At 48.5% G+C, this 22,997-nt stretch overlaps 1 protein-coding gene across 1 annotated transcript in view; it reads left to right on the top strand.

Annotated features, from left to right (window-relative positions):
- The first annotated feature begins 358 nt into the window (after positions 1 to 358).
- CNBP (CCHC-type zinc finger nucleic acid binding protein) overlaps positions 359 to 22,997 on the top strand; it is a 60,767-nt gene continuing 38,128 nt past the window's right edge. Inside the window, exon 1 of the mRNA XM_065934021.1 lies at positions 359 to 377. The gene's annotated coding sequence lies outside the window, so the exon portion shown is untranslated. The remainder of the gene's footprint in view (positions 378 to 22,997) is intronic.

Here is a 22,997-nt window from a genome sequence, read left to right as displayed (position 1 = left end):
CTGCCGCGGCGACCGTCTCATTCCCCGCGCCGGACACCCGGCACACAGTAGGCGCTCTGCACGCGGCTGCGCGACCGGACTCCTGCCGCTCGCCTCAGCCCGGCCGCCTCACGGCCGCTCCCGGCGCGCCAGCAATGTCGCGGGCGCGGCTCACTGGAGGGGACCTGTCACAAGGGACTGCAGGCCGGCGCGGCTGCGGCCGCCGGCCCTTTAAACCCGCGGGCACGAGCCGAGCGCCCGCTGCAGGCGCCGCCGGGCGCTGGGGGCGGGCAGGCGCGGAGGGGAGACAGGCGTCGCCCAGGGCCACCCCCGCGGAGCCGGGAGGACACCGCGAGGCCGAGGCGAGGACGCGCGCGGGCCAGAGGGCGGGAGCCCAGGTGAGTCCGGGCGCCGGCGGGGCCGCAGGGGCGGCGGGGGCGTGGCCCGCGGGCGCGGGGACGGGGGAAGCGCGAGGCCGCGCCCGCGGGGGCTGGCTCTGCGGAGGCTGGGGCCGCAGTCGGGGGCCGCGGGGAGCCCGGGCCGTGGGGCTTGCGCCGTCGGGAAATAAGTCAGGAGTCAGATGCTCAAAGTCTTTAACCAGTAACTCCACCCCTTGCCAGGAGGAAATCATCCAGAAGAAATTAAGTTGCTCGCTGCAGTAGTTTGCCGCAAGAAAATTGGAAACATGGAAACATCCTAAACATCCAGCGATAAGGGGATGGTTAACGGAATTATGGTCCATCCATCGGATGAAAGATTGCGCATCCCTATATAAAGGGATATTTCCGATGGCTTAGGAGTCAGTAATCCCAACTTCTTAAAATGAGACATTGACAGGGAGAAACAGACTGTAAAATCTTCTTAATTCAGTTGAAATAAGTACGCCTCTTCGTTAAAAACCAGGAAAGAACCCCAGAGATTTGCATTGTTGGGTTAAGACCGTGAAAGCCAGATAAGTTATGTTGAGTAAAGTGCAAACAAATATAAAATACCCTTTTATGTTATGATATTAATTCTATGGAATTATATACCAAGGGTAAATTTTATAACACCTCATTTTTACAATGAGAATCGTGGGTTGTGACTCCAACTCTGAGTATGAGGTCGTATATAATTGTGACAGTTTTACTGCTTTAAACAGTAATGTACATTCTTTGCATACTTGCTAAATCCTCTATAGAAACACAGTGTATGGGGAAGTACAGGGGACATTAGGGAAATCTGAGTAAGATTTGTAGATTGAACCAATATCAATGTTATCCTGGTTGTGGTATTCTCTCTCTCTTTTTTTAATTTGTTATTTATTAATTAATAATTTTGCTAGTTTTAAAAAATTTAGATATAATCCTCATGCCTTAAAATTCATTCTTTTGGGACTTCCGTGGTGGTCCAGTGGCCAAGACTCCCAGCTCCCAGTGCAGGGGGCCCAGATTTGATCCCTGATCAGGGAACTAGAGCCCATGTGCTGAAGCTAGGAATTCGAACACTGCAACTAAAAGACTGCATGCTGCAGTGAAGATGGAAGATCCTGCATGCTGCAGCTAAGAGTCACACAGCAAAATAAATAAACATAAACATTAAAAAAAAAAAACAATTCACTCTTCTGTAAGTGTACAATTTGATGGGTTGTAATATATTTTAAAAAATTGTGCCTCCATTACCACTAATTCCAGAACATTCTCATCATCCCTAAAAGAAATCGATCTCCATTAGCAGTCATTCTCCATTTCTCATTCCCTTCCTCCCAACCATTACTCTCGTTTCTGTTTCTGTGGATTTGCATGTCTGGATATTTCATGTAAATAGAATCATACAACATGTGGCCTTTTGTGTGTCTGGCTTCTTAGCATAATATTTTCAAGGTTCATGTCATAGCATGAATCAATACTTCATTCTTTTTTGTTGCTGAATAATAGTCCATTTAGGGATACACACACATATACATTTTGTTTATTTAATTTTTACCAGTTAGTGAACACTTGGGTTGTTTGCACTTTTTGGCTCCTCCATAATGCTGCTGTGAAGGTTTCTGTACAAGTCTTTGTGTGACATATGTTTCCATTTCTCTTGAGTACAAATACTGTGGAACAACTGTAACATTTTCCCTAACTGCCTGGTTTCCAAAGCATCTGCTCCCCTGTATTTTCCCACCAGCAATGTATTAAAGGTTTCAATTTCTCCACATCCTCACTAACACTTACTATCTTTTTTATTAATAGTCACCTTAGTGAATGTGAACTGGTATCTCACTGTGGTTTTTACTTGCATTTCCCTGATGGTTAATGATGTTGAGCATCATTTCAGGTACTTTTGGCTGTTTATACATCTTCTTTGAAAAAATGTCTATTCAAATACCTTGTCCATTTTTAAGTTGAGTTTTTAAATCTCGTTTTTAAGTCTATCTTTTTATCATAGACTTATGAGTTCTTTATAACCCTAGTTAGACTCTTACCAGGTATATGACTGACAAATTCTTTCATTCTGTGGGTTGTCTTTTCACTGTCTTTATAGTGTACTTGAAAGCACAAAAATTTTTACTGTGATGAGATCCAATTTATTCATTTGTTGCTGTTGCTTACGTTTTTACTGTCTTTCTTATATATAAGAAATCATTGCTTGATCCAAGGTCATGAAGATTTACGCATATGTTGTCTTTTAAGAATTTTATAGTTTTACCTCTTGCAATTAGGTCTTTGACCCATTTTGAGTTAGCTTGTGTATAAGGTGTAAGACTCATACACCTTATGAGGGGTCCAACCTCATTCTTTTGCACGCGACCATCCAGATGTCCCAGCACCATTTGTTGAAGATCGTTATTTCTCCCATTGACTTGTGTTGGCACTTTTGTCACAAAACAATTGACCACAAATGTATGGATTTATTTCTGGACTCTCATTTCTATTCCATTGATCTTTGTTTTGCAAGATCTAACCATTGGGGGAAATTGGGGAAAGGGTATGAAAGATCTTTCTGTATTATTTCTTACAACTGCTCGTGAGCATACAATTATCTTAACAAAAATTTACTTTAAAAAGGCAGATATTATTTTAATAATACCTTCTCACAACCACCACCACCCTGACACCACACCCCACCCCAAATAAAATACCTGTTTTGTGTTAAGAATTTCCCTAGCCTTCCTCTGTGGTCCCTGTTCTTTACCGCTAGGTGGCACCAACTTTCTCTTTTTTCAGAAGCTACTGCAGGAAGCAGCAGTGCCAGGACTTCTTGCGAAGAGCAGGGCCCCTTGCCAGGCCCTGGCTGCCACCATCATGATTCAGGGCAGAGTCCTGGCCGCCCTGACTGTGTAACAGGGAGACTCAGGGCTGCCTTTGCTTTAGGGACTGCTTGTAGCCTCGCTCCACGTCTCCTCTGCTCAGGCTTTGAGAGCATTCCTTCACTCACTCATTTGTTGTTGCTCAGTCGGTCACTCATGTCCAGCTCTTTGCAACACCGTGGACTGCAGCACGCCAGGCTTCCCTGTCCTTGACTGTATCCCAGAGTTTGCTCAAACTCATGTCCACCCACGATTACCTAATGCTTATAAACACAGCTGGTACTCTATCCAGGTAAGTCATTATTAGTAATAAAAATTAGACCTTTGGGGAATTTCCTGACAGTCCAGTGGTTAAGACTTGGCAAAATCACTGCTGAGAGCCCAGGTTCAATTCCTGGTCAGGAAACTAAGGTCCCACAAGCTTCGTGGTGTGGGGGAAAAAAGAAAAGCGCCAAAATAACTTTAAAATATTGGACTTTTAAAAGATGTGATAAAAAAAAAACCCACCCCACACACCTTTGCAAACTACAAGGGACTACTCTTTAATAAGCTGTGATCATTACTGGGCCTGGGAGATCCCAAAGAAAGTTCAAAGTAAATATCATTGTGCCTTTATGGTCATAAAAACGAATCTCATAAAAATATTGGAAAAAAACGAATCTCTGAAAGGCTTGTGTACAGGACTGAAGTACACGTTAAAGAATCTACCTGCAATGCAGGAGACCCTGGTTTGATCCCTGGTTTGGAAGATCCCCTGGAGGAGGGCATGGCAACCCACTCAGTATTCTTGCCCGGAGAATCCCATGGACAGAGGAGCCTGGTGGGCCATTGTTCATGGGGTCTCAAAGAGTTGGGCGACTGAGCAACTAACATATAGGACATCTGGAGGTTATGTGGCTGTAGTTCCTCATGTCCACTGCTATATAATACCCCGTTGTGAATAAACCAGAGCATACCTATCTGTTTTCTTATTGCTGGGCGTTTACATCGTTTCCAGCTTTTTTTTTCCCCTAATCACCAAAAAAAAAAAAAAAACCACCCCACTACTGTGAACATTCTTGTGCCTGTCTTCTGATGCCTATGTTTACAGGAATGCCTCTTGCATAGACACATCCAGGAGAGGAATAGCCTTGTAGGGACATTCAACCTTACAAAATTGTGCCAATTGCTGCCCAGAGTCCTTGTACCGATTGATCCTCCCCATCGTGGAGCCACACCTTCTCCAGCTCAGTGTTATTAAATCCACTTTCTGACAACCCAGCGGGTATAGATGGAATCTCACTGAGATCTAATCTGCTTTCCCCTGAAGTTCCAAACCTTCTACTTGCTTATTGAACAGCCATGATCTTCTCTAAAATGCCCGTTTGTTTCTTTTGGTGACCAGAATGTAGGAGTTCTCTGTATAGTGTGGGCGCTGTTCTCTGTCGATTGTGTTTATTGCAGTTCTCTTCTCCCAGTCTGTGACTGGTGTTTTCATTTTCTTTATGGTGCATTTTTATCAAGGTAAGCTTAAGAATTTAATATTTTTAAATGATCAGTGTTTTCTTTTGTTTAAAGTGTATAGTGTGTCTTTTATTTTTTATTTTGAATTGGCGTGTAATTGATTACCAATGTTAATTTCAGGTATCAGCACAGTGATTCAGTTATACACGGACATGTATCTATTCTGTTGTGAATTCTTTTCCAATTTAGACTGTCACAGAACACTGAGTGGAGTCCCCTGTGCTTGGCAGTCGGTCCTTGTTGATCATTGTATATCGTATGAGTGTGTACTTCAGCCCCAAACTCCCAACTTTCCCCTCCCCCACCTCTCCCCTTTGGTGACCGCTAGTCTGTGTTTGAAGGCTGTGACTCTGTTCCTGTTTTGTAAATAAATTCATTTGTGTAATTTTTATTTATATTCTCTGTAAATGATACCCTATGACATTTGTCTTTGTTTGACTTAGTTCACTTAGTATGATAATCTCTAGGTCAGTCATGTTGCTGCAAATGGCATGGTTTTGTTCTTCTAGTGACTGAGGAATATCCCGTTGTATGTGTGGACCACACCTTTTCTATCCGTTCACCTGTTGGTGGGCAGTTAGGTTGCTTCTGGGTCTTGGCTGTTGTAAACCGTCCTGCTGTGAACCTTGGTGCCTGTGTCTTTTTGAGGAAGGGTTTTCATCTTTTCCTGATATATACCCAGGAGTGGGATTGCTGGGTCATATGGTAGTTGTATTTTTTGTTTTCCCTTTTTCTCAGGAACCTGCATACTGTTCTCTATAATGGCCGTATCAATCTCCATTTCCACCAACAGCGTCAGGAGGGTTCCTTTTGCTCCACACCCTCTCCAGCATCCATTATTTGTAAACTTTGTGGTGATGGACATTCTGACTGGTGTAAAGTGAGGCCTCGCTGTAGTTTTAACTTGCGTTTCTCTAAAGATTAGTGACTTCGAGCATCTTTTCAGGTACCTGTTGGCCATCCAGGCGTCTTCTTTGGAGAATGTCTGTTTAGACCTTCTGCCCATATTTTGATTGAGTTGTCTGGGCTTTTTGTTGTTGTTGTTGTTGTTACGCTATATTGAACAACACAGTTTTACGTTTTCTTCCAAAGATTTTAAATTTTGCGTTTCACATTTACCTTCTGACTTCATCGTAAGTTTTTTATGGTGTGAGGTAAGGAGTTGATTTCATTTTTTTCCCACTTGGATAATCAGTTGCCCAGCACAGTTCATTGAATAATCCTTTCCTCCCACACTCACTTGCAGTGCCATTTCTACCCCACATCAGACTCCCGTCTATAGTCTGTGCAGTCCATGGGTCTGTTTCTGAGCTCCCACACTGTATCATTGTCAGTCTGTCTATCCCTCTGTCGGTTTTGCACTGTCATCATCAGAGTCTTAGGATAAGTGTTCACATTAGTATCTTGGAGGGTGAGTCCTTCCATCTTATTTCTGGAGCATGGGTTGCCCTTTTTTTTTTTTTTTTTCTGGCCTTTATTCCTCCATAGAAATCCTCCAAATAAAGCTTGTTTCATAGACAAACCTGTGGGATTTTAATTAGATGTGTAGATCAGCTTAAACAGTTTTTAGCCTAACCATCGCTATATGCACATGTATATAACTTTCTACTTTTTTAAAGTCCCTTTGGCACTTGTGTGTCCCCCCGGTGGCTCCAATGGGTGCCAGGTAGTTATGGTCTGCACAAGCTGTCTAATTTAATTCTCACAGTCCCCATTTCCCGAGTTCACTAAGGCTTGCAGGATTTGATGATTTGCAAACCTCACCTGGGGGAGGCAGCGGAAGAGCCAGCGTTTGAGCCCAAGTCTATCTGACCCCGCAGCTCTGGCTTTACCGCTCAGGATGTAACTGGCTCCAGTCTCTTCACGTGTAAACGACACTTGATGAGTGTCTCTGGTATACATTTTGCCTCTGTTCCCAGAAAGTTCATGTCAGTTTTACTTGCCCAGCTTGTTCCAGCATCAGCATTTACAGTCGGAACCCACAGTGAACAGCAAGCCAGAGAAAGTGACGTTTCCTCGGCCGCTTCTTACCACCAGACCCAGCACTAAGCCATTCCCTCTGATCCTCACAGCACCACCAGGAAACTGGGGCTCAGAGAGGCACATTCACCCGCTCGAGGCCACACGGCAGGCTGGGGACACAGAGGAGCCAGAGGGGCAGCAGCTTCCGGAGGAGGCCCCTCGCCTGGGGGTAAAATGCACAGGCCTCCCTGTAGCCCCTGAGGCCCCAGCGCCCTGCATCCTGCCTCGCTCCCGCCTCCCTGGGACTCTCCCTGGGTCTCCAGCTCTCTGTGGCCTGCCCTGCGGGAAGGCCTCTGCCCAGCCAGCGCCCACAGTGTGAGTGGCTGTGCTCTCCCGCTGCAGCCAGCTGAAAGGGCGCCTCTTCAGAGAGGCGTTCCGAACCGTTAGAGCTGAAGTCCCGTCTCCCCTCTTTTCCATGGTCTCGTCCTGTTTCCTTCATGGCAACTTATCACTGTCTGGATCGATCATTTGCAGTAAAAGTTCTCCAAAAAGGTCGAAATAATAGGATTTGTTTGTGTGTATACAGACAGAGAGGGAGGTTGAGATTTATTGTAAGGAATTGGCTCATGCAGTTATGGGAGTGGGCGGGTCCCAAGACCTGCAGGGTGCTCAGCAGTCTGGAGCCCCAGGGTAGCCGATGACTTAGTTCCAGCCCAAGTCCAAAGGTCTGAGGAGCAGGGAGCTGATGGTGTGGTTTCTGTCTGAACACTGGCAGCCTCAAGACTCAGGAAGAGCTGACATTTCAGTTTAAGGACAAAGGCAGAAAAAAAGCCGATATCTTAGTTTGAAAGGCGGTCAGGCCGGTGTAGCTTCCTCTTATTCAGTGAATTTTTTTTTTTTTTTTAAATACAAGCCTTCAACTGATTGGGCGAGGTCCACCCACATTGAGGAGGGCAACCTGCTTTACCCAATGTAGTGTTTTAAATGTAATCTCATCCAAAGCACCATCACAGACACACCAAGGATAACGAGTGAGCAGATATCCAGGTGCCCCATGGCCAATCAAGTTGACATATAAAGTTAACCACCACACTTGTTGACTGTATCTCTTTACCTTCAGCTGCTAAGACAAGTCTGGCATGTTTTTGGCACATAGTAGGGGCTCAGTAAATAGCAGTGAAATGAATGAATGACAGAGCCCAGATTCCAGCCCCTCTCTGAGCAACTCCGTGTTGATTCTTTCTCTGCAATAAGACACTCCTTCAGATTGATCACTTGGTTGACTGAAAAGAAAAAAAATAATAACATCTGAAGTCAAATGAATGTCCATGTGCAAATGATTGGTATTCATTTTATGTGATGAAAGCGCCCAGGAGTGGGAGTGTCAGGCAGTTCAGCTTCCCCTGGACCTTGGTGTCCAGGAAAATAGAATTAACACCCACCCTGCTCTTCTCTGGATGCGTGGCTGTAAGCCTGAGAGGCCTACATCATGGCTTCAGGCTTCCCGAGAGACAGTTTTCCTGTCACTGCAAGGTAGGAGGAGAAGCAGCCCTCTGCAGGCTCACCCTCGTGGAGGGGTGGCAGGACTGGGTTGTTCTGTGACTCGCCAGGAGCTGGTGACATGCACAGAAAGGATTGAGAACATCTCCGCTGCCCGCAGACTGGAGGACAGCGACAGAATAGTCACAGTTCAGTAAGCTGACGGGGCGTGTCTGTCATGAGCTCGCCGAGGCCCACGCCCACCTCACGGGGCCCAGTGACTTCTGGCTGTGCCTGACTTCGCAGAGTTTGTAGTCAGGCCCCAGAACAAGTCTGCCTTTGCATGAACTGCTCAAACAGTCATGCGTGGTATCGTGGAGTGTATACAAGTCACATTCACGCACAGGGATTCAGTGCAGGCACCTCTTTGGAGGGTGACCCTACTGCGGTTTGTGAAGGGCCTGGGACTTGGAAACCCCAGGAAGTTCAACCACTGGGGCTGCTGTGTCTTCCTAACCATCGTTAGGGAGCTGCTAGACATTGTGCTCTGCTCAGAAAAGACATGACCAAAGGCTGGTGGCCCAGAAGGAAGGGCCTGGGCTGGATCGCCTGGGACACAGACGGCTGCCCCAGGCCTGCTGCAGAGCCACAGTGATTTCCGCATGACCGATGCTTTCCCACGCTAAACACGCGGAGAGTGCGCCCTCCCTGGACCACTCTTCCCTACATGTCTCTCTGCTCCAGGGAAGAACATAGACAACCTACAGAAAGCACAGGGGTGACTCCAACTGAAAGATTGTAGACAACCAAGGAAAGCGCACGGTGACTCCAACTGAAAGATTGTAGACAACCAAGGAAAGCGCACGGTGACTCCAACTGAAAGATTGTAGACAACCAAGGAAAGCGCATGGTGACTCCAACTGAAAGATTGTAGACAACCTACAGAAAGCGCATGGTGACTCCAACTGGGGAGAATATAGACAACCTACAGAAAGCGCACGGTGACTCCAGCTGGGAAGATTGTAGACAACCTACAGAAAGCGCACGGTGACTCCAACTGGGAAGATTGTAGACAACCTACAGAAAGCGCAGGGGTGACTCCAACTGGGAAGATTGTAGACAACCTACAGAAAGCGCACGGTGACTCCAACTGAGAAGATTGTAGACAACCTACAGAAAACGCACGGGTGACTCCAACTGAAAGATTATAGACAACCTACAGAAAGTGCACAGTGACTCCAACTGGGAAGATTGTAGAGAACCTACAGAAAGCGCACGGGTGACTCCAACTGGGAAGATTGTAGACAACCTACAGAAAGCGCACGGGTGACTCCAACTGAAAGATTATAGACAACCTACAGAAAGTGCACGGTGACTCCAACTGGGAAGATTGTAGACAACCTACAGAAAGCGCAGGGATGACTCCAGCTGAAAAGATTATAGACAACCTACAGAAAGCGCACGGTGACTCCAGCTGAAAAGATTGTAGACAACCTACAGAAAGCGCACGGTGACTCCAACTGAAAGATTGTAGACAACCTACAGAAAGCGCACAGTGACTCCAACTGGGAAGATTATAGAGAACCTACAGAAAGCGCACGGTGATTCCAACTGGGAAGATTGTAGACAACCTACAGAAAGCGCACGGTGACTCCAGCTGAAAAGATTGTCGACAACCTACAGAAAGCACACGGTGACTCCAACTGGGAAGATTGTAGAGAACCTACAGAAAGCGCACGGTGATTCCAACTGGGAAGATTATAGACAACCTACAGAAAGCGCACGGTGACTCCAACTGGGAAGATTGTAGAGAACCTACAGAAAGCGCACGGTGATTCCAACTGGGAAGATTATAGACAACCTACAGAAAGCGCACGGTGACTCCAGCTGAAAAGATTGTAGACAACCAAGGAAAGCGCACGGTGACTCCAACTGAAAGATTGTAGACAACCTACAGAAAGCGCATGGTGACTCCAACTGGGAAGATTGTAGACAGCCTACAGAAAGCACATGGGTGACTCCAGCTGGAAAGATGGTAGACAACCTACAGAAAGCACACGGGTGACTCCAACTGGGAAGATTGTAGAGAACCTACAGAAAGCACACGGGTGACTCCAGCTGGAAAGATGGTAGACAACCTACAGAAAGCGCACGGTGACTCCAGCTGGGAAGATGGTAGACAACCTACAGAAAGCGCACGGTGACTCCAACTGGGAAGATTGTAGACAACCTACAGAAAACGCACGGGTGACTCCAACTGAAAGATTATAGACAACCTACAGAAAGCGCACGGTGACTCCAACTGAAAGATTGTAGACAACCTACAGAAAGCGCATGGTGACTCCAACTGGGAAGATTGTAGACAACCTACAGAAAGCACATGGGTGACTCCAGCTGGAAAGATGGTAGACAACCTACAGAAAGCACACGGGTGACTCCAACTGGGAAGATTGTAGAGAACCTACAGAAAGCACACGGGTGACTCCAGCTGGAAAGATGGTAGACAACCTACAGAAAGCGCACGGTGACTCCAGCTGGGAAGATGGTAGACAACCTACAGAAAGCGCACGGTGACTCCAACTGGGAAGATTGTAGACAACCTACAGAAAACGCACGGGTGACTCCAACTGAAAGATTATAGACAACCTACAGAAAGCGCACGGTGACTCCAACTGGGAAGATTGTAGACAACCTACAGAAAGCGCACGGTGACTCCAACTGGGAAGATTGTAGACAACCTACAGAAAGCGCACGGTGACTCCAACTGAAAGATTATAGACAACCTACAGAAAGCGCACGGTGACTCCAACTGGGAAGATTGTAGACAAGCTACAGAAAGCACACGGGTGACTCCAGCTGAAAAGATTGTAGACAACCTACAGAAAGCACATGGTGACTCCTTGCAGACTGGCCCTTGTTCCAGTCGCCACCTCTTTGCCGCCAGCCTTGCCACTGCTCCCCTTTCTCAGGGTCTTGTTCTGCCCGTGGTCCGCAGCGTTGGCTCTCTGATGACCCTAGGACCCTTGTGTTTCTGTTCTCCTCCGGCTCAGTCTTTCAGCACCATTAGAAACCAATAGCCAGTCTGTTCTTGGAAATCACAGAATGAGATGGTGTATCACTTACCACTACACAAAAGTCACCCCAAAACTTAGCTGCCTAGAATAACACAATGCAATGAGATACCAGCTCCTGCCCTTTTGATGACCAGTATCGAAAGAACAAAACAACTAGCATCAGTGAGGATGTGGAGAAATTGGAACCCTTGTGCTCCTTTGGTGGAAATATGAGAAGGAATACATAACAGAGGTTCCCCCAAAATTCAACATAGAATCACCATATGATCCAGCAATTCCATCTCTAGGTTACACCCAGAAGAATGGAAAAGCAGGGTCTCAGAGATGTTTGGAGGTGGGTCAAGTTCTGGTCCATTGCATTGGTGATGCCATCCAGCCATCTCATGCTTTGTTGCCCCCTTCTCCTCCTACCCTCAATCTTTCCCAGCATCAGGCAGTATTACTCAGCCTTAAAAAGGAGGAAATTCTGATACACCCTGCCACTTGGATAAGCCTGGAGGGCCTCGCACGCACTGAAATGAAGCAGTCTGAACGGACGTCTGATTCCACATCCACGGGCACCTAGAGCCCTCACAGTCACCGAGACACAAAGTGGGACATTGGTTTCAGGGTCTGGGCAGAGGCGGGAGGGAGTCACTGTTCAGCGTTTGTAGGATTCCCGCTGCAAGAAGACGGCGTCCCAGAGCTGTCATGCAGCACGGAGCCAGTAGTTACCAGTGCTGAACAGGACACGTCAGATAGCTAGGACGGTCCATCTTGTGTGCCTGCTTTTTACCATGATAATCCTTTTTTAAATCCCTTTCCTATCTCACAGTTCCTGTGGCTAGGAATCCGGACCTAGCTCAGCCGGCTTCTCTGCCTCAGGGTCTCTGACGAGGCTGCACAGGGGCAGGGGTCTCATCTGAAGGCTGAGGAAAGGTCTTTATTGCCAGGATTCAGTCCGTCGTCTGCTGTTGGCTCGAGGGTGTCCGTCACTCGTTGGCTTTGGCCAGAGGCTGCCCTCAGCCCCTTGCCACACGGGCCTCCCCATGTGTCGGCATGCTTCTTCAGAGTGTGCACACGAGGAGGGCAAGGTAGCAAGATGGCTCGTGAGGCGGAAGTCAGAATGTGAGTAACCCGACGACAGATGGGGCGTTACCTCGCCTTGTCCTGTCCTCCTAGGGAGGAGCGAGTAAGCAGGCCCAGCCCACGTTCAGAGTGTTTGCACAGCAGCTGGCCCGGCCGACCGCTGCTCCTGTGTTCATCACTCGTGCGTTCACACTGAGTCGCTCCAGTTCTGTTGGACTCTGCGACCCTTGGACTGTAGCCCACCAGGCTCCTCTGTCCGTGGGATTCTCCAGGCAGGACTGCTGGAGTGGGTTGCCTTGCCACGCCCTTCTCCAGCGAGCCTTCCCGACCCAGGGATCCTGCCTGCTTCTCCTGTGTCACCTGCACTGGCCGGCAGGTTCTTTACCACTGGCGCCACCCGGAAGCCCTGCCTCTGTCCATGGTACCACCCAGTTGCATCACCTAGAGGCCAAGAGCCAGCCTTGATTCCTTCTTCTCCTTCTCCACACCCAGGCCCTCTGCAGGCTTCTGTTCTCTCCAGCAAATACACCAGAGCCCCTGTTTCTGGGCCCGACTGCGTGCCTGGCTTCTGGCTCAGCAGTAACCCAGACAGGCTCCCTGCCCTCCTCATGCCCCAGGCTTGTCAAGGCGGTGGTTTTAAGCTTGTTTCCTTAGCTGCAAAGTCAGAATTGTGTAAGTGATCGCCACATGAGCCAATATGAAGTCACACGCTTTGAGCAGCGTCTTAGCACACAGCAAGTGCCCAACAAGTCTTAGCTGTGATTGTCGGAGAAAGTGGGGAAACCTGTAAATGAGAACAAAGGGGGACGCCATGGAAGGGGACAACGAGGCGGGTGGCCTCCTCTCCCTAGGCTGGCGGGGAAGGCTTCTCTGAAGAGCACGTCTTACGTGAAACTGGAGGGCGTGGAGGCGACCAGCAGGCGAGCGCCCAGCCGAGCACGAGCGGTGCAGGGCCAAGGTGGCGCCGGGGTGGGCTCGGGCGGGCCAGGGGCAGAGGAAAGAGGGCCTTCGCAGATGGATTTCGGAAGCAGACTTGGGTAAAGAATTCACCTGCCAGTGCAGGAGACACAAGAGACTCGGGTTCAACCCCTGTGGAGGGAAGATCCCCTGGAGGAGGAAATGGCAGCCCACTCCAGTATCGCTGCCTGGAGAAGCCCATGGACAGAGGAGCCTGGCGGGCTACAAACCATGGGGTCACGCAGAGTCGGACATGGCTGAGCGACTGGGCGCACACACTTGGCCGTGGGGGGTGAACAAGGGGAAGGAAGGGGCCAGAGGATGCTATGTTTCTGGCTCCAATTAGCTCAGTTGGCAAAGAATCCACCTGCAACGCGGGACACCCCGGTTTGATGCCTGGGTCAGGAAGATCTGCTGGAGAAGGGATAGGCTACCTGCTCCAGAATTCTTGGGCTTCCCTGTGGCTCAGCTGGTAAAGAATCCACCTACAATGTGGGAGGTTTGATCTCTGGGTTCGGAAGATCCCCTGGAGAGAGAAAGGCTACCCACTCCAGTATTCTGGCCTGGAGAATTCCATGGACTGTATAGTCAGTGGGGTTGCAGAGAGTCGGACACGGCTGAGCGACTTTCACTTTCACTTTTCACCACTGACATGTGGAAGCCAGAGCACGCCAGAGCACCCCCGATCTGGGCGAGAGGCCCAGTGAAGATGTTACCAGCTTCTTGCTGTGTGGTTGGTCAGTCAACCCTGTCCATCGCTCCTGGTCTCCCTCTCTCTGCAGGAGAGTGGCTTCACCCCCAGCAGCCCTCTCTAGTCCCTCCCTGGCATGCAAGTGGTTGCCTAGTCAAAGAGGCCGGAGATCAGTAGATGCCTGTTGACACAGGGAGCCACGAGGGGCCCCAGCAGGCCCTGCTCTGGCTCCTCGTCAAGCAGTCTTCCTGCATCCGCGCCTCTCACCCTGCTCTTCCTTACAAGAGGCAGTCCATGGTGCGTGGTGATGGGGGCCAGGCCTTTGGAGTCAGGTGGAACCTGCATCCAGTTCAGATACGTTACTTAAGTTCTCGGACCCTAGACACTTTGTCTGTGGGAAAAACGTTTCCTGTTTATTTGGTGTGTTGGAGGTCTCCAGGACTACCCTCAGCTTCCGTGACTTGGTAGAAGGACTCATAATTCAGGAAAGCTGTTCAACTCGTGGTTGCAGTTCACTCTAGTAGAAGAATAGAGATTAAAATCAGGAGAGGAGAAAGTGTACAGAGCAGAGCGCAGGAGCTCCCAGGTGTGAGTGTCTGGCGTCCTAACCACAGGAGACCTGCAGACGGCGCTTAGTTCTCCCGGAGATGGCGTGTGACAGCACGCACAGACGTGGCCAGCCAGGGCCCTCATCCGGTCCGCAGTGTCCCGGGCCTGTGTGGAAGGGCAGTCTGTAAGCAGAGAGCACCCCCATGGCTGGCCGCAGATACGCGGGCTCCACTGCGTGCATGCGTGCTGAATCGCTTCAGAGTTCTATGACTGTGACTGTGGCCCGCCAGGCTCCTCTGTCCATGGAATTCTCCAGGCAAGAATATTGGAATGGGTTGCTGTGCCTCCTCCAGGGGATCTTCTCGAACCAGGGATTGAACCCAGGCCTCCTGCATCTCCTGCATTGCAGGCGGGTTCTTTGCCACTGAGCCACCACGGTCTCCATTACCATCCCCCAACCTCGGCCCCAGGCAAGTAAAAATAGGCATTTATCATACATCATATGGTTAGCATCAGCTGTCTGGGGTGGCTCTAGGCCCCAGGTGCACAAAGGCACTCTTACCGTGTGGGACATTGCGAGGGCCTGCATGTTACCTCCCAGGAGCCAGTCAGGGGCCAGTCCTCGCAGTGGGATGTGCAGGGGTTGGACCTCCCAAGGCTGCTGAGTTCTCCCTCTACTGCACACTTGATCTGAACACTTAACACGTGTACCCACCAGGGTCCAGCCAGGAAAACTGAAACCAGTGTAGGTATTTAGAACAGACAGAATTTAATACAAGGAGATTGTCTCACAGGTGATTGAAGAGCTGGAAAGTGATGCAGGAGGCAGGGAGCCCAGGAACCATCAGCGGCAACCACAGGCCTCTGCCGCCCAGGGACAAGGGGTGGTGTGGCTGAGCCCGCAGACTGACCCAGGCCTGGGGCTGCCTGGTGGGCCCTGGGGCACGCAGGGAGAGCTGTCGGCTCACACCGCCCCCCCAGCAGAGGGAGAGGGGGAAGAGAACCCGGGTTCTCCCTCCTCCTGCCTGCCCCGCCCACTGGCACCTCCCAGGGCGGGGGCTCCCCAGGAAATGACTCAGACTCCATTTACTCAGGGCCTGTTTCAAGATGCCTGACAGCGTGCCAGCCGCGGTCACCCACCCCACCCCGGGTGGCCCTGCCCGAGAGCTGCCCTGCAAGCAGATACCGCCTCTGCTTTATAGGGATGACAGTGATGAGGGGCAGATAAAGAAAAAGTCTGTTGGGGGAGACGCAGCCAGGGGGTGGAGGAGAGGAGGCAGGGCTGCAGGGACGCAGAGAGATTATGCAGAAGCCTTCCTGGCCAGGGAGTGTCCGCAGCCAGCAGAGGTGGGGACTGCGGGGTGCTCCTCCAGCACGCTGGATCCAGCCAGGAAGTCCCTGCCTGAGCCCCACTTCCTGTCTCAGTCCAGCTGTCCCCACCCACACCGCCCCCTGGGAAGGCCTGGGTTCCTTCACAGCAGAAATTGTTTGCACTGAATCTTTTGTTTCCCTCTCTTGCTTGACTTGTGACTACAGTTTATTTCGTCTCTCAAAGACCTGCTCGATTCTCAAAGACCTGCTCGATTCGGTTTTTCACGCTGTTTCCACGCTGCTGAGGGGCACGTCGGCCTGGGGCTTGCTCACGCACAGGCAGTCCGTCACTGGCGCTCAGAATCCAGGAGCCAGGGCGCTCCCATAAATAGTTTTAAACCCGGTGCTGAGGCCCAGCGACTCCATGCCTTTGCCTGGCCTCGGGGATCAGAAAGCCCTCTCGTTCCCTCCTCCCACACTTGGCCTCGCACCCTGCCAACTATCCTGTGCTCTCAGATAAGTGCAGAGGCGTGCTCTCTTTCCCCCAAGCCCCATGTTCAAAGGCTGTGTCTCACGATGGTTGGTCTTTTAGGTGTGACAGTGCTGTGGTGGTTGGGTAGGAGAACCAAAACTACCTCCAAATCTTTGCGGAAACACACACATTCACACATAAAGTGAATGTGGCAACTTAGCAGTCATTAGATCTTTTTAGTCTGTGTATTTGACTTGTTTAATAATGAAAAGAATCCCCCTTCCTTCCTTAAAAATTTTTAATGTATTCATTTTTAACTGTAAAATTAATCGACTTTTTTTGCTTTCAAACCACCAAACATAACTTCTAATCTAACTGAGATAAACTGTTGTCAATTTGGATTCTTAATTCTGTCCAAAAGGCAAAAATAAGGGAGGAAATAAAGCTTTCTACTTAAACGTAGGTTTAAGGCAGTAGAGAGTAGGGTTTGTCTCTTTTTTTTTTTTTTTCTGTCTCTTGTCTTTTAAGACATGAGTGAACGTCAAGGTTAGGCAGACCTACCCTTTTCTCTTGCTCGCTCTCCTAGAGAGCAGCCGGTGCCGGGGGAAAGGTCTGGGAGGGAAGGCCCAGGGAAAGGGCAGTGACCTGGCTGCAGCGTCTGTGGGAGGCTCACCCCTGCAGGTCCAGCTGCCCAGCCCACACAAGCTACGGTGGGGATCAGGGCGTGCAAGGGGCCCCTGACCCCTCTGCATGACCTTAGAGATCGTGCAGAAAATGACCGGCACCCTCTCCATCACACACGTAAGAGATCAGCAGGGAGAGTCCAATAAACTGCTCAGCCAACTACTGAGTAGCTTGTGTGGGATGCGGGGCAGAGTGCGAGAGCAGCCCTTTGCCACCTCGGTTTCTGAGCTGTGGACTCACACAGCTATTCAAAATGGAAAGTAAACAGGTGTCTCAGCTACTTATTGCTGAAGTCAGCATGTCCAGCTTATTTAAAACGTGACTTCATGTTTCCCCTGGCTTTGCACTCTGGGCTGAGCTCAGCTGGGTGGTTCTTCCACCCTGCCAGGTGTCTCCCGGGGTGGAAGTTTCCGAAGAGCATCTTCACTCGGATTTCTAGGGCTTCAGCTGAGGTGGCTGGAACGGGGATGACCAGAACACCTGTGCCTCCATGTCATCACGGTAGCTGGACCTCTTTACAGAGCAACTCAGGACTTCAAGAGACAGCATCCCAAGAGGACAGACCCCAGCATTCAAATGTTTATTAAGGCTGTGTGCCCAGCACACCTGCTACCATCCCATTGGCCAAAGCAAGTTACATGTCCAATCCCGAATTTACATGTGAGGAAGAGGGCTGATGGTCAGCGGAGACCACTGATGCATGGACCCACCACAGCCAGGAAAAGTCTTGCATACAGCAGTCAATAAATTGCCACGGATTACCCAGGATGAAGCGCTCCTTTCAGTTAGGAAGACGCCATGAAGGATCTCAGTCATTCATTCAATTAACAAGCATTTCTCGAGAGTGCAGATGCTGGGGATTTGGTATGGACGAGACAGCTGAGCTCTTGCTTCTGAGGGCTATCATAGTGCATATGCAGATAAGACAGTTTCAGATGATGACCAGCACTATAAGGAAAACCAAACAGCCCAATAGGGCAGAGAGTCAGTAGGGGGTGGGTACTTCAGATACAGGGATCAGGAGAGGCCTTCCTTGAATCAGGAAGCTTAGCTGGGACTTAGCAGAGGGCACCAACCTCGCGGAGATCCAGTCGCAAATGTTCTAGGAGGAGGGAACCAAGGGTGGAGGAAGGGGGCAGGAATGCACCTTGACCAAATCTCAGCTCGACATGTTTCAGGGACAGTAGACTGAAACTGTCTAGACTAGGGCGTCTGGAGTATTGGAAAAGGGAGGAAAGGTCCGAGGGAGCAGGCCGGGCCTCGCTGCGCCTCTGAATGCGCCTGGAAGGATGATGTGCCTTGGGAGCCGTGACCTGTACTTCCTTGCCCGTCGTCCTGCGCCTTCTCGGCCCTCCTCTGCATTTCCAGAACCATTCTGAGAAGCTTTCAAGCTCTGGGGGCTGTCAAAAGGTGGGGCAGGGGGCTCAGAAGGAAGTTAAAAAATATCCTAGCGTTGGAGGCTAACTCCCCTGCGCCGGACATTGGGAGGCAGTGCACAAACCTCCCACCGCCACCATCTTACACACAGACAAGCCGTCTTGACACAGACTCCAGGGCGCTGTTGCCCATTTCTAATTATAGCCAACATTTGTTTTCACATACATCATCCCACATAATCCCCTCGTCCAGCCAGGGAGAGTCCGTCCAAGGAAGCAAACATTTGAGCAACCTTTGTGCTAAATCTTATGCTGCGTGGCCCTGTGCATCTGGTTAACCTTCCCCCAAGCCTGTGCAGGTTTTACTTCTTATCTCCATCTCTTTGTGGAGGATGTAGGCTCAGAGTCACACGGTAAACAGCAGCGCTGCAATTCCAGCCTGAGTCCTTTGATCCCGAGTCACAGCCTCCACCCCCCGCAGCTCCTGCCGGCTCCTTAGCGGGGCCTGCCGTGGGCAGGTGGCCAGGTTGCGCATTCTCCCAGAGCTCCATCGCCATACAAGGGCCTCCAGGAGCCGAGGATGAGAAGGATTGAAAGAAAATACTTATGGTATTACTTTGAATTTTGTCTTCTTTAGTCAAACCAGTACACCTGGAGTACACCCTGAAAAGATAGGTATATACAGAGGGAATATTACACAATGTGTATAAAAATTTCCCTGTGTATTTACCGTACTTTTTCAAATGAACAATTGAATCTATTATTTCCAGTTTAGATGTTGTTTACCGGAAACGGTTACTAGAGATTAAAGAAAAAAATATTCAGCATCTTATTTGAGTATGTAACTAATACATTATTTTAAAATAACCTTTTCCAAAATATCCTGGCGGTGCAGTGGTTAGGACACAGTTAACCCTTTCACTGCCAGGCCCCGGGTCAGTCCCTAGATGGGGAACTAAGATCCCACAAGCTGTGTGGCCTGGTCAAAAAACAAACAAACAAACTCATCCTTTTTCCTGACTTTAAAATACATCTATACTTTCCAAAAAGGAAATACATGTATCTCCATCCATATATATATACGTACACATGCAGTTACTTTTATATATATATATATATATATATATATATATATATATGTAATTCTGTAGTCACCTTTAGAATAGCACTGTTAAAATGCAATGTGTGTGTTTTTGAAAGTGTTATCTAAACATTTAAAATATATCACAATTTGGAACCCTGACTTGATATTCCTTCCTATTAGAAGATTAGAAGTGGCTAGAGCCTCTTGCAACCCGAGAGACCCCTGGTCCAGCTGATTTGAACCATTTCAAGTCTAGGATTGGGTTTGTTTTTTGAATTGCAGGGCAAGTGACCTGCTTGGGTCATGTTCAATCTGCAGTCTGTGTTTAGACACGGCACATCCCCCGAGAACACCGAGGAGGCTGCCAGGGAAGGCCTGGGCCTCCTTCCCGGAACAGCCTGCTTCAGACCAGCTCTCGTCTCCTCCTCACGGCCCAGCGACCCCATGCCGTAGGCGGGGTTGGAACCCTGCAGGATTGACACCCACTGAGAGGGAATGCAGATCACGGCCTCCCCGCCCCCTGCTCCATTTGCTTTCCAAAGGTCAGCAGCTTGAGATAATGTTTTAGGGATGACCCAATCAGCTAGTATTTAAAAGACGTTTATAATTGGAAAAAGAAGATACAGCCTCTGGCAACTAGGAAAACCCAGAATAAAAGTTTTCCTTGGACTCTTTTTTTTTAAAAATTCATTTTTATTAAAGAACAATTGATTTTGAAACTAACAATGTTGTGTTAGTTTCAGGTGTACAACAAAGTGCTTGAGTTATACATGCATAAATCTGGTTTTTCTCGGATTCTTTTCTCTTATAGATTCTATTACGAGATATTGAGTAGAGTTCCCTGTTCTGCACAGCAGGCCCTTGTCGGTGTCTGTTTTATATGTGATGTGGGTGTTAGTCCCAAATGCCTAGTTTATCTCTCCCTCCGCCGTCCCCTTTGGCAACCGTCCATTTGTCTTCTATGTCTGTGGGTCTATTTCTGTTTTGTATGTAAGTCCACTTGCACTCGTTTTGGGGGGTGGTTGCACAAGCACGCGATGTCCGTCACAGGCTCTCTGTCCCCGTCTGACTTGCTTCACTTAGTGTGATCTGAGTCCATCGGTGTCGCTGCAGATGGCTTTCCCCTGCTCTATTTGCAGTTTTTGCAATAATAGTAAAGGAAATGGAAGTTAGAAACCTCAGACACCTCAGCCTCTTTTTCCAGTCCTTGTCTGTACAGGGGTTTATGTTGACAAAGTTGATAACATTTGTGTTGTCTTTTCACCTGATGTCAACAATTCCATAAAAGAATACGTCTCTTCTCAGAGAGGAAGGGTTACTTTTTATTCTAAGATGTTGTAACATTACATACAGTTTGGAGAAAGAGAAAAAAATTACTCATAAACCTGCCATCCTTACTGAACCACTTTAATTTTTGCATTTTCTATCTATGCTTTGTTCACGGCATCTATATTTTGCATATTTTACATAATAGAACTATTCTGGTTATTGCCCACAAGCATTCACAGGTTTATAAAAAAAAAGTATATATACTCCTACACTCTACAAAACTCTTAAAAATCTGTTTTGAATTCTTCTTACAAATCCTTATCCACATGCATATTTCATTTTTTCCACTAGTAATAAAAGCACAAATTCAGTTTCTTATTTTTATCCTATTTTATATTAGAAACACTTAGTGATTCCTTATACTCTTTATTACTTTTTTCTTAAACTTTAAGACTTGAAAGAATTACAAAAGTAATTCATGCTGATTTGTTCTAACTGAAATAATTCAACATTTTGTGAAAGGAAAATCATATGTGCCCTACGCCCTACTCCAGTCCCCTGAAGTAATACATGCTAACAGCCTGGTGTGCTCAACGCATATTTTTCCTGTCTCTCAGATATACATACCATATTTAAAAATACACACTTTATTTTTTTACAGAAATGGAACACTATGCACATGTCTAAACAACTTGTCTTTTTTTTTTAAACCATAGCATGCATAGTCCTCAAGACCAAAAGACACTGATTTGACTTATCCTTTTAGGTAGGGTTATTTTACGTTAAGGGTGTATTGTAGTTTATTCATTTATTTACCTGATGATAAATATTTCTATCATCCATAGTTTTTTTATCTCTAAAAAATGTTGCAATAAAACATCCATCGGCATATATTCTTCTATATGGGTACTTTTATATCTGTAGGCCTGCTTATCCAAAATGGGATTTGCAAGATCAAAAAAACATATATATTTGTATTTTAAAAAATTTAAATCAACTTTTTGCAGCCATCATGGTCATGCGCTAAAATACTCCCATTTAACTGTAAGAGTCAATGAGGTTTGATGAGAATAGTCACCAGTGTCACCACCAACACCACCCAGGTGCAAAGCTTTCCATCCCCTTAAAAGGCCCCTCTTGGCCTTCTGCAGGAGCGCCTCCCCCCTCGCCCCACTGCCCAGGAGGGATTCCCCTTCCCGGGACTTCACGTACCTGGGATCCCCCTGCGTGTCTCGCCCAGGTCTGGCTTGTCCACTTGGCCCAACATCCTGGAGACTCCTCCACCTCGTAGCTCATGTCAGAGTTTCTTCCTTTTTGCTGTCAGGTGTGGTTTTCAGAGAACCAAGCTCCTTTCCAGAAAAGTCACAGCTGGCCACGTTCCCATACAGCAACGGACAGGAATGTCTTTTTCTCCGAATCTCTGCAGGCACTGGGTGTTATTCTTTTCTGTTTTTGCCAGTTCCTCAGATGAAATGAGGCTCTTGTTGCTGCCTTGAGTTGGCCTTCCCTGAGTGCTGAGATGGCGCTTCTTTTTTCCGTTTGTTTGTTTGCTTGTGGCTGTGCTGGGTCCTCGTTGCGGAGCGCGGGCTCTGGGGCACTCGCACTGCGGTAGTCGCGGGCCTTGGGCCATAGGGCGCAGGCTCAGTGGTGCCGGCACAGGGTCTTCGTTGTTCCCCAGCATGTGGGGGCTTCCCAGATCAGGGGTGGGACCCGTGTCTCCTGCATCGGCAGGAAGTTTCTTTACCACTGAGCCACTAGGGAAGCTCTGCATTTTCTCTTTTATGGATTGTCTGTCAGACCACTGACTCATTTTTCCATTGGATTTTAATTTGTAGCAACTCTTCGTTTACTAAAGATCTTAACCTTTGTTGTAGATAGTATCATTTTTTTCCTGCTCTATCCTCTGTCTTCTAACTTTTAAAGTGTTTTTTGTCTTAAAACTTAGAACGTCAAGTAGTCAAATATGCGTATCTTTGCCTATAGCTTCTAGATTCCCTGATAAGCGCAATATCCATGTACTGTCGAGCTCTGTTCCTTCACTTAAGAGGTAAGCATTTCTCGTGTGAGTGCTCAGTCACCTCAGTCGTGTCCAGCTCTCTGCGACCCTGTGGACTGCAGCCCGCCAGGCTCCTCTGTCCACGGGATTCCCAGGCAGGAACACTGCTGTGGGTGGTCATGCCCTCCTGCGGGGGCTTTCCTAACTCGGGGATCGAACCCGCGTCTCCTGCAGCTCCTGTGTTACAGGCAGATTCTTTACCGCTG

The sequence above is a fragment of the Muntiacus reevesi genome, chromosome 4 (assembly GCF_963930625.1).
Source record: "Muntiacus reevesi chromosome 4, mMunRee1.1, whole genome shotgun sequence".
NCBI lineage: Eukaryota > Metazoa > Chordata > Mammalia > Artiodactyla > Cervidae > Muntiacus > Muntiacus reevesi.
Note: the sequence above shows the minus strand (reverse complement) of the source record. Positions and strands in the feature narration are given on the sequence as shown.